This window comes from Haemaphysalis longicornis, unplaced genomic scaffold, assembly GCF_048455015.1.
Source record: "Haemaphysalis longicornis isolate Haplotype H1 unplaced genomic scaffold, Haemaphysalis longicornis Haplotype H1 scaffold_34, whole genome shotgun sequence".
NCBI classification, from domain to species: Eukaryota; Metazoa; Arthropoda; class Arachnida; order Ixodida; family Ixodidae; genus Haemaphysalis; species Haemaphysalis longicornis.
This window is the reverse complement of record NW_027526351.1, coordinates 1,992,343-2,002,151: the sequence shown is the minus strand read 5'-3', so window position 1 is coordinate 2,002,151 and position 9,809 is coordinate 1,992,343.

Below are 9,809 nucleotides of genomic sequence, written 5' to 3'. Positions count from 1 at the left end.
GGAATTGCTATAACCTTTAAATGTTGCACGCCTCCTGGGCCGTTTACCTACTGTACAGTTCTTCGTTGATGTCTTTGATCAGTCCGTATTTTGCTTTCTGCCCATGCAATAAATCACCGCATAATATTTATACCGTATCCTAAAACGATGTTTCGCTTGCGCCCCTCCAACCACATTATTTCTGTATCTACAGTATTCAACTGACGTATTAGATTGCCCTCGTTGTTAAATTCATAATGACAAATTTTACGGCTCTATAAAAAATGTGTGCCATGCGCTTAGATTTTTTACTACAGTTCATATAGCTGTTTCTGAAAAAAATGGAAGCTCGCTGTTGTATTTTTTTTTGCTTTACCCTTGCAAGTTATTATTGTCCAAGTGTTTGATTTGCCAAATTACCGCTGAGTGAGTTTCAGAACAAAGGTAAATTATGGTGTCCAAGGTTGCTCGCATATTCCTTCCCTGTGCTTATTAGTTTCGCAGTCGTCCGCAGTCGTGCCTTCCTACGCTTGCAAGGTCAACGCAATGCCCATTCACATTTTTCTGTAGCCATTTGCAAGACACTTAAAAGTGTAATTAATGCTTATCTATTCTATTATTTGTGTATGCGAATGTGGTATTCTTACTGAAGTGTTGAGAGGGTTTCAAGTTCTTGAACATTCACTTCCACACTCATTTGATTTTAATTGCTGATGCAAATTTTTCCGGCAGGCTCGTCGATCTGTGCTGCGCTCATTTCTAATGTCTTCCTTTCCGTTGTCTTTGATTACATGGTGCCTGGAGTGTAGTGGTCGCTGTCTTAACTACCCTAAAAGCTTTCTACGTTACGTGGACGATTGCTTTCGCGTAATGAATGAAGGGGCACTGACTGCATTCACAGCAAACCTGAACATCATGGAGGGTGCAATCAAATTTATCGCCGAGCAGGAGAAACACGGGCAGCTTCCATTCCCCGACATCTTCTTCAAGCGTTAAGGAAAATTCTTTGCGTTCAGCACGTGCAGAAAAAGCACCCAGATGGGTCGCTATATGCATTTCAAATCTGTGAACCCTGCCTTCCACAAAGGGTCTGTATTCGTTTCGATTTTGAGCCCTGCGAACACGGTTTGCACAGTACAATTAAATCCCCCCGACTACACCCCGAGAGACGATGAATTGATGCACAAATATTATCTGAGATTACAGCTCACTCAAATAAAAGTTGTATAGCACGGGTTGTTTGATGGGTCCTTCCCCGAACTAGCTTGCAAACCAGTAGGGTGTTTTCCCATGAGATCGAACTTGAGCGTCCGGTCTACATCGTTATTTTGCAAACATTTGATGTATAGCTTTTTTTGAACAGGGGGAAATATGTGAAGTGTTACTTTCTGAAACAAAGTTGTCCCTTTCTCAAAAAAAGTTTCAAAGCCGCATCGGGTCACTGTTGCTTTGAGCTAGTCGCGGAAAATTCGAAAACAAAAAAAATACGGCAGCTGCTACCACCACAGTCCTTTTGTATATAAAAAAATTGCACACTATCACATGATTTGATAGAGTCTTGCTTGGCTTGCAGAGTGAAATAATTTTAAAAAAGTGCTACATTGGACAAAATTTCTAAAATTTCACAAATGTGCGGTTTTTTTTCTCAGAATCTAACCAAGCTAGGTTGTTGAAATATTCTAGTGTATACTTCTATTGTTATCTACGCTTAGTGCCAATTTTAGCTTATGTGGTCAAGACGCTTCAATATATAAAACCCCCTGTACTGCAGCAAGCTAACGCATTTCGGTATGTTTTGAAAGCCAATTAAAAAAGCCAACTTCGATTTTTTCAAACTTTCCTACGATAACATACAACTAGGATACAACTAAATTCAGGAGTTCAGATTTATGTACAATTCATGTAAGTGCATTTTTGGTAAAGTAGGCAGATATTACAAGCGGTCTTTGGAGTAGGTGGCGATGCTCTAGCTTCACTGTGGCCAGCATCTTAAGGCTTTTCGCCAGCTTCGAAGTTAAGACCAGCTAAACTAAAAAAAAAACACTAGGTCCATGCACTCTGACTTGTTCCTTGCGCAGAAATTCTGACTTAGCATTCCCGGTGTTGCAATAAGTGATAAGGAATCAGGTTTGTCAAGACCACGCTCAGTGATCCCATATTATACGATTCACACCCCCTGGCCGCGTGGAAGCCCCAAGAATAAAAGATCTTCAACGGACGAAAAAGAAATTTCAGGACAATTAAAATCTTAAAAATTAAACTTTCAATTTTTCGTTTTAAGGTACCTTGATGCACTTTGACCTATGTTGATGGACATCAGCAGAATCGCAAAGATTTATATTGGTTCTTGTGATGTGCTCCCCCCAATAGACTTAATCATTGGCTGGCATATGGTTTAGCTGATCAATATTAATGAACGTTAGCAAACACATAGACGGATTGTAGGTTGTACAATTGAAAACATTGCATTTCAATGATCACTAGATTTAACGTCTTGAAGGTGTATTTAGTACACAAAGGTACTTCAAATAATTAAAGCCGCTGTCTCCTGCAGCATGAGATTATCACTGGACTATACAGTATCATATGACGGACCGCAAGCATTTGGAATAGAGTCAGCTCAAAAGCAAGTATCAAAGTTTGATAACAAACCTGCCTTTCAGGTCCTGTGAGGCATGCATGCACTTTGGCTTAAGCTTTGTTCCGCCTTTTCGTCCGCGACTCTTCGACTGGAAATCATGTGTGAAAAAAGGGGCTTATTAAAAATTCACCAAATAGAAAACCACTCCACATACATATTTTGCTAATTAAAAATTTTGTCATGTAGATTCAAATTTTCCACAACAAACTACTGATCTTTATTAGCTGGCACTAAATGAGAGTTAGCTACAAAATATAAAAGACATGTTTTCCTGCTTTTGTGCATTTCTCAGTAGTTCCATGCTGAGGATATACCGGTCTTCCACATTCTGCAGCATAAAGTCTCGCAGACGCCATCCCATTAACAGTTGTACTCTATGCAACCACAAGATACTCATCTATTCAGAAAGGCTGTTCTGGGCTTTAGAGTTAAAAAGGGTTCCCCCTCTTTCTCTTACATGCACACAAACTTCGCGCACGAGTCAACTTTAGCCTATTGGTAATGCTTACTTTTGCAGTCCAGAATAATTTAATCGTGATCATGAGAGCGCCGATCAAGGGGCCTTTCGTGCTGCATGGCAGCCGTTTTCAGAATTTTTTAGTTAAAAATAGTGTAGACGTAGGGCAAACGTAGTGACACTTGGTGCCAGATTCTCAGTACAGAAGCCTTAAGACGAGCATGTGCGATTGTCTCTCTCACTGAAGCATACCTCAAGTCAGGTCTTGTTTCTTATATTTTGTAACAAGCCAGCAAGTCCGTCAATAATGGCCGAAAATGCAGCGGATAGGTTAAAAACAATCATGAATGCCCCGTCCTTACACATTTTTTCGTCTTTGAAGACCAGTCACTTTCCCTTGTTTAGCTGCTGCTATAGTGCAAGTGGAACCCCGATTGGCTAAACAGTTATGTACGAAATGGTGGTACACGCTCTGTACTGGATAATTTGCTGTCTGCTTTAGACATCAGAAATCCTTATGGGACGGTATGATGGGTGTTGAGATGTAGAATCAGATATGGTGAATTGAAACTTTCCATTTATTCAAACCACTGCTCTGCTCTTGCTAACATTCCGTTACTTTTAGTGCGCAAGGATGCGCACCAATGCAAAGGAGTCCAAATACACAAGTATTTAGAAAGATACCATCCCACTAACGATACTATCAGCAGAAAAACAACGAACAATATTCCGCCCTAAAATAAGAAATGCAGCCAGCATATGTCATGTACCAGCTACTGTGCTACCACCCTGTACTGGCCACATTTTTTGAACCCTTTGGCACTCAACAGTAAAAATTCTGATGCCAGCAAAGAAATTGCGTCTCCCCTTTCCCTGAATGCACACAATGTCCACTGGAGCTCACTTGCCAGCACAAAGCAACGTGTGTTGAGTCACAACACAGCAAGTCAACGCAGAGAATCAAGTCTAATCAATTAGGTTCCCAATAGGCATAACTACTGTAACCCAACACTCAAGTCAGATCACATCTGAAGCCTGATGCTCAACGGCCCATTTGGGTTCTATTTTAGCCTTCACTATTGAATTTAAATCGTAAGTTTAAACAGATATGTCATGAGCAACTCCCCAGAGAAGTAGCAGCGTCATCACAGCAACCAAGGAATATCACAAAAAGCACTAGATGCACTAACTAATCTGAAGCAATCGTAACCTAAGGGCTCATGTGAAAAGGTAAGGAAAACGGAAGAAAAACAAGAGCAGGCTCTGCTCCTAGAACAAACGCCAGCTTCCTCGGACCCTCGCCAGCGCCTGACGATACCTCAGGCTGCAATCTTGGAGTGAGACCCCCTGGCAACGCTTCGTGAGCTTTGGACTTTGAAACGAGAACCCACTGGCCTACTCAGAAATTACGCTTGGGCTTTCAACCCACGGCCGTTCTGGAACGCACCAGATGCCATATGGCCCCCGGTTTTTGGCGGCGACGGCTGTGCTTCCTACAACAAAGATTTAGGCATATGATTGATGTCCGCATTGGCACTACTAAGGCACTTTAGGTACCACTGTTTTAGAGCAATATTTTGTGAACGGTGACTCTGAGGACCTTTAACCTCAGCATACAGGTCCAATTTATCTTTAAAAATATTTTTCTGTGTCTAACCTATCCGCTTGGGTAATTGAAGAGGCAATATATACACGGATAGAGCCCTGTCCATAAACTGTGGCAAAAGGAAACATGCACAAACCCGGAAAGGGCCACTGCCATGGAAATATGCATCCTACAGCAGAATGGCGAGCTGGGCTAGTTTGGATATATCAAAACTAAACGTTGAAAAAGCGCATCACTGGAAAACTTGTCCCGTGTCCCTTTCTGCTTGTTCTGTTAGCCCTACGTTTTTTGGGGGAAATACACATTTTTGCAGCCGTAAGCATGAAAGTAGTGCAAGAAATTCTTACTGCACAATCACATTCAGAAACAGTCTTCCCTTTATTTAAAGTCTGTTTAAGTCAAATTTCCAGCGGCCACTGAATTGAATTGGCGAGGTTCGAATGGAATTGCAGTCAGTTGTTTAGGCAGGCTTTCATTAAGTTACGAGCATTTTGCTTATGTTCTTTCACTGGTCTTTACGTTTTCATGGAAACAAAGGCCATGTGATGGTGGTGGCTGAGACATTGCTTAAACTCGTGGTGTTAATGATACTAAAATTGTAGTTCTCCTCTCCTCGCTCTGGCTACTACTGTCCCTACTATACCAAGATACCAAGCAAGCCAGGATACCGAGATACCAAGCAAGGTGGTCGAATCCGAAAATATCTACGTCGAACTTCGCGGCACTCTGCACCAGCATCGGCCGTACGCAGGCCTGCAGTCGACCTCGTTCGTGATCTTGGCTCTCCATGGTTGTACTTCGGCGCCTCCTTCAGAAGAGGAAATTACTATTACTGAAATTGATCGACAAGGAAGAGAAAAAAAGGAAGCGGAGATACAGCGTGCACTAAGTATGGCAGCAACGAAACACAGAGGGAGAGTACCCCACTGTAGTAAGTACCCGTTCCTGTCCCCAAAAATTTTCATGTAGGTCATGCAGTGTAGATGTAGATGTAAATAACACAGAGTAATTTGCTGCGGTGCGTCATCCTTGTAAATTATTTGATTCGGCATTGTCCTTTTTTAACTTCTATCTGTTCCCAGGCATGAGCATCCGCGCTTCGTGTTTTTTATCCCCGACTTTAGCGATAAACCATTATTCACACCTAAGCGCTCGTCAAATAAGGGAGATTAAGTCATTGTTCTACGTCCCACCTCCAATGCTGCCTAGTATAACGCTTGTTATTTGGGGGAAGTTTTTTTCGGGTGCTAAAGAGAAGTGACGTAGAGCCTTTCTAATACGGTGATGACCATAGATCGGATGTATTACCTAGCGTTTGGAAGCTAAGCAAAACACAATAAATGAATTAAAAAAAGGAGAGTGTACGTACGCCAGCTCCAAATTGCTAAAAGTTAATTCAGCATATAACCGTTCTTTGTTGTTCTGGTTTTCCTCCGATCATTCCAGTTCCAAGTGATGAAAAAAGACCCAGGACTCTACCATGTTCTTCGGTTATCAACGAATAACACCGAAAAAGTTCGATGAACTGGTGCAGCTTATCAAAAAGTACTTGGTGAAGGTATTTTGTGCCGATAACCACTTTGTGCAGAAGAGAGGCTGGCAATCATCCTCAGGTACAGCATTGACTGTAGCATCAATACTACAGTCACATACTTTGTCAACTTATCGAATACAATCTGTTGTGCGCAGGTACCTCTCCTCTGGAAGTACCCTTAAGCAGGTTGCACTGAGTTTTCGCATTGCATCATCGACACGTAGGCGCGTTGTGCACGAAACTTGTCGAGTGCTCTGGCAGCGCTTGCAGCCGCTGTACCTACCCATGGGTTTTGCTCGGCTAATTTCTGTTATGTAATTTGTGTGGAAAAAATGATACGTGTACCATGTAATAAGGGCACCGTGCAGCAGTAAAGTTAGTTAAGCTAGATTGACGCCATGTCAAGAGAAGTAATTTGTGAAAAGTCTATATTCTTGGTGCAACCTAGGTGCCAGGACTTGCTAAATGGCAAAATGTTGCTGAAAAGTTAAGCACACTGTGGAAGTTTCCAAATTGCCTCGGTGCAGTGGACAGGAAACATTTTCAAATCAAGGCACCCCCGAAATCTGGGAGCAAGTACTACAATTATAAGCTGCAATTCATTTGCTATGGTGCTGCCGCATAAGCTGGTATGTGCCTTTTCTCCTGTGAATACTATTTCATGTATACCAGGGCACATTTTTTATTGTGCTGATGGCGATTGCTGACGCCCGCTACCGGTTCGCAATGGTAGATGTCGGTTCCCCTGGCCGGCACAGTGACGGGGAAGAACTGAAGGCGACTTCATTTGGAAGGCAGTTGCAAGACCAAGCCCTGGTCTTCCCTGTGTCAGCCAGTCTCCCAAGAAGCACTAAGGTTGCGCCTCACGTGTTTGTTGGGGATGAGGCATTCCAGCTCAGCCCAGATTTTATGCGCCCCTACCCCGGAAAACAAGTGAGGCCGGCCCACAGGGTCTTCAATTACAGGCTAAGCACAGCACGGTGCCGGGATAGAATTTTTTAGACCCTTCATTTGCGATAAGAGCAATACAGCTTCCATTTGACTAAACGCTTATTACCCCCCAGACTTCGTTGTAACAGATTTACAAGTCTAAATTACATTATTTGAACGCAATTCAGGCAAAAAACTATTCAATTGAGCTGCCCTTTTAAACCCTTTGGCCCCGTTTGTACAGGTTATTAATAATGCACAAAATGCATCCTTTCCAGGCACATCGTTGAGAACGCTTTTGGTATTCTGGTTGCGTGATGGCGAGTTCTGCTTGGCCGCATCAGTCTGCTGCCCGAAAACGCCACTTTTGTTGTCTTCGTGTGCTGCGTGCTGCATAACTTCCTGTGCGAAGAGAGCGAGACAACATACTGTCCACCAGGATACGTCGACGTGGAGGACTACTACGGCAATATTGTTCCAGCCCAGTGGAGGGATGAAATACAATAAAGCAACTTGCTTGACTTGAAAGCAACACCATCAAGGAACCACGGTGCGAGTCCTGCAGAGACACGAAACATCTTTGCACAGTACTTTACGAATGAAGGTGCCGTACGGTGGAAGTGGGCACACACTTGCCTTCCGGCATCTGAAAAAAAATCGCGCCATCTCCACGAAGTGAATGATGATGAGAGGGGTGAAGCTAAAATGCTGATCGGTAAAACCATGAAACCTTCGCCCACACATCATGTAAAGACTCGACACGTCAAGCTTTCCACAGCTCCGTTGACAAGACCGTCGACGACGTCGATGTTTGTGGTGATTATGTAGGGCTTGTTTGGGACGATGAGAATCTCCATGTGTAAGTTGGCGAATTCGTTGTGCGACATTTTAGCCACCTTGGCCGTCGCCTTCTGCAAAGCGTCTTGTATCTTGTGTACCCCCGGTACGTGTCTGCAGCTCGCAGGCGACGAACGACAACCCCTTCTTCTTCCTCTCCTCCTTGTTAGGTAGAACCGAACGCATTGAACGTTATGAACTCTTCGGCCAATCTTAGGTTGGCCAATCCCTGGGGCAATCATGCCACAATCATCATGAATGTGCAGTGTACAATGTGCCATGTACGGCCGGGACAGGGCCCCAGCAAGAGAAGCTTCGCCTCTAAGAACTTAGGCGCAGTGCGGGTGTAAATGACGTGTTGGTATGCTTTCTTATGGCTCTTCAAAAGCGTATTTCTTTAAAAAATCAAGCAGCTCCAGCTCCATACCATGCTTGATCATTTTAGGGCACGCGCGGACCTTCTCGGCCAATATCTGTCCATAGAAATATGCTTGATCATTTTTAGCAGCAAGCTCTTCGTCAACTTTATCTAGTTGATTGATTGTAGGGTTTAACGCGCCAACGCAACGCAGGCCATGAGGCGCGCCGTAGTGGAGGGCTCCGGATTAATTGTGACCCCCCGGGCATCTTTAACGTGCGCCGAAATCTCATACACACGAGCGTTTTTGCTTTTCGCCTCCATCAGAGAAGCGGCCTCCACGGCTGGCACAGCGGCGGGTAACTATCTAGTTCGGCCTCCAATCGGCGCTTTTGTTTTGGTGCTTGCCTCCTCGGAGTCACACGGTCAGCACGGGTCGGTTGCGGTGGCGTACGCGATGCGCTGGCCTCCAAGCTACTGCCGTCCCCATACCTTGTCACTATTTCTTCACTCACTTCGCCCAGCACTTCGACGTTCTGCACTTCTGCAAAAAATAAAAAAGTCAATACGGTGGAAACATTCACAATGCCGACAGACACAACTTTTTACCTCCACTGTCGCTGTAAATAGCCGGCAGCGCCATTTCAGCTGATTCTGCCCGTGCTGGCTCACTCATATTGGACACGGTGCTACAAAAAAGAAACCTGTCATATCAAAGCTACATCTATATCAACGGTTTGAAGGCGTAGCGAAGACTAGTTTTGTGTGCGTATTTCAGCGAATAAACTTGTCGTCGGCATGTTTTTTATTTCTCGTGTTAATACTGACTTTGGATACTGGTCAAGATGAAAAGGACTCACCCGTGGAACCTTTATCAATTTATTCATGCTCTTTTGTCTTCCTGTCCGTATTATTGGTTCAATCATTTTTTCTATTTTCATTAGGGCCGTGATTATTTTATTAGCCCAGTGCCTGTACGATGATGCTTAAGGCTGTAATACTGATAAATGAAATTACTCGTACTGCATACGACAGTGTGAGCGGTCTGTCTCCATTTGCATTAGCCTTCACACAATCGTTTAATTCACACAAAGAACTGCTGGAATGTGCTTCACGACTAAGCGCCATTTTTTTTTTACACCGAAATAAACTATTGCTCTCCTCTCATGTATGCTTAGATTAAGTCAACCACTTGAAGGAACACACCTGCCAACGTCAGCATCGTTCTTTATAAACTTCCGCTGATTGAAGTAGGGCCATGATACTTGTGTTGCCTTTTTTCCATCCACCGCAGGAGAACCACTCAGGGCCCCCTTCTTGGCAACACGATATTTCTTCGTAAAAGTATCTCCCAGGCTTTTCCAGCGTACCGGGAAATTTTTTTCTGAAAGTAGGCAAAACATGTGAGCAAGGTTACCTTCAAATCCACAGCATGAAAGCAAAAAAAAAAGCGCAAGGAGGAGAGGG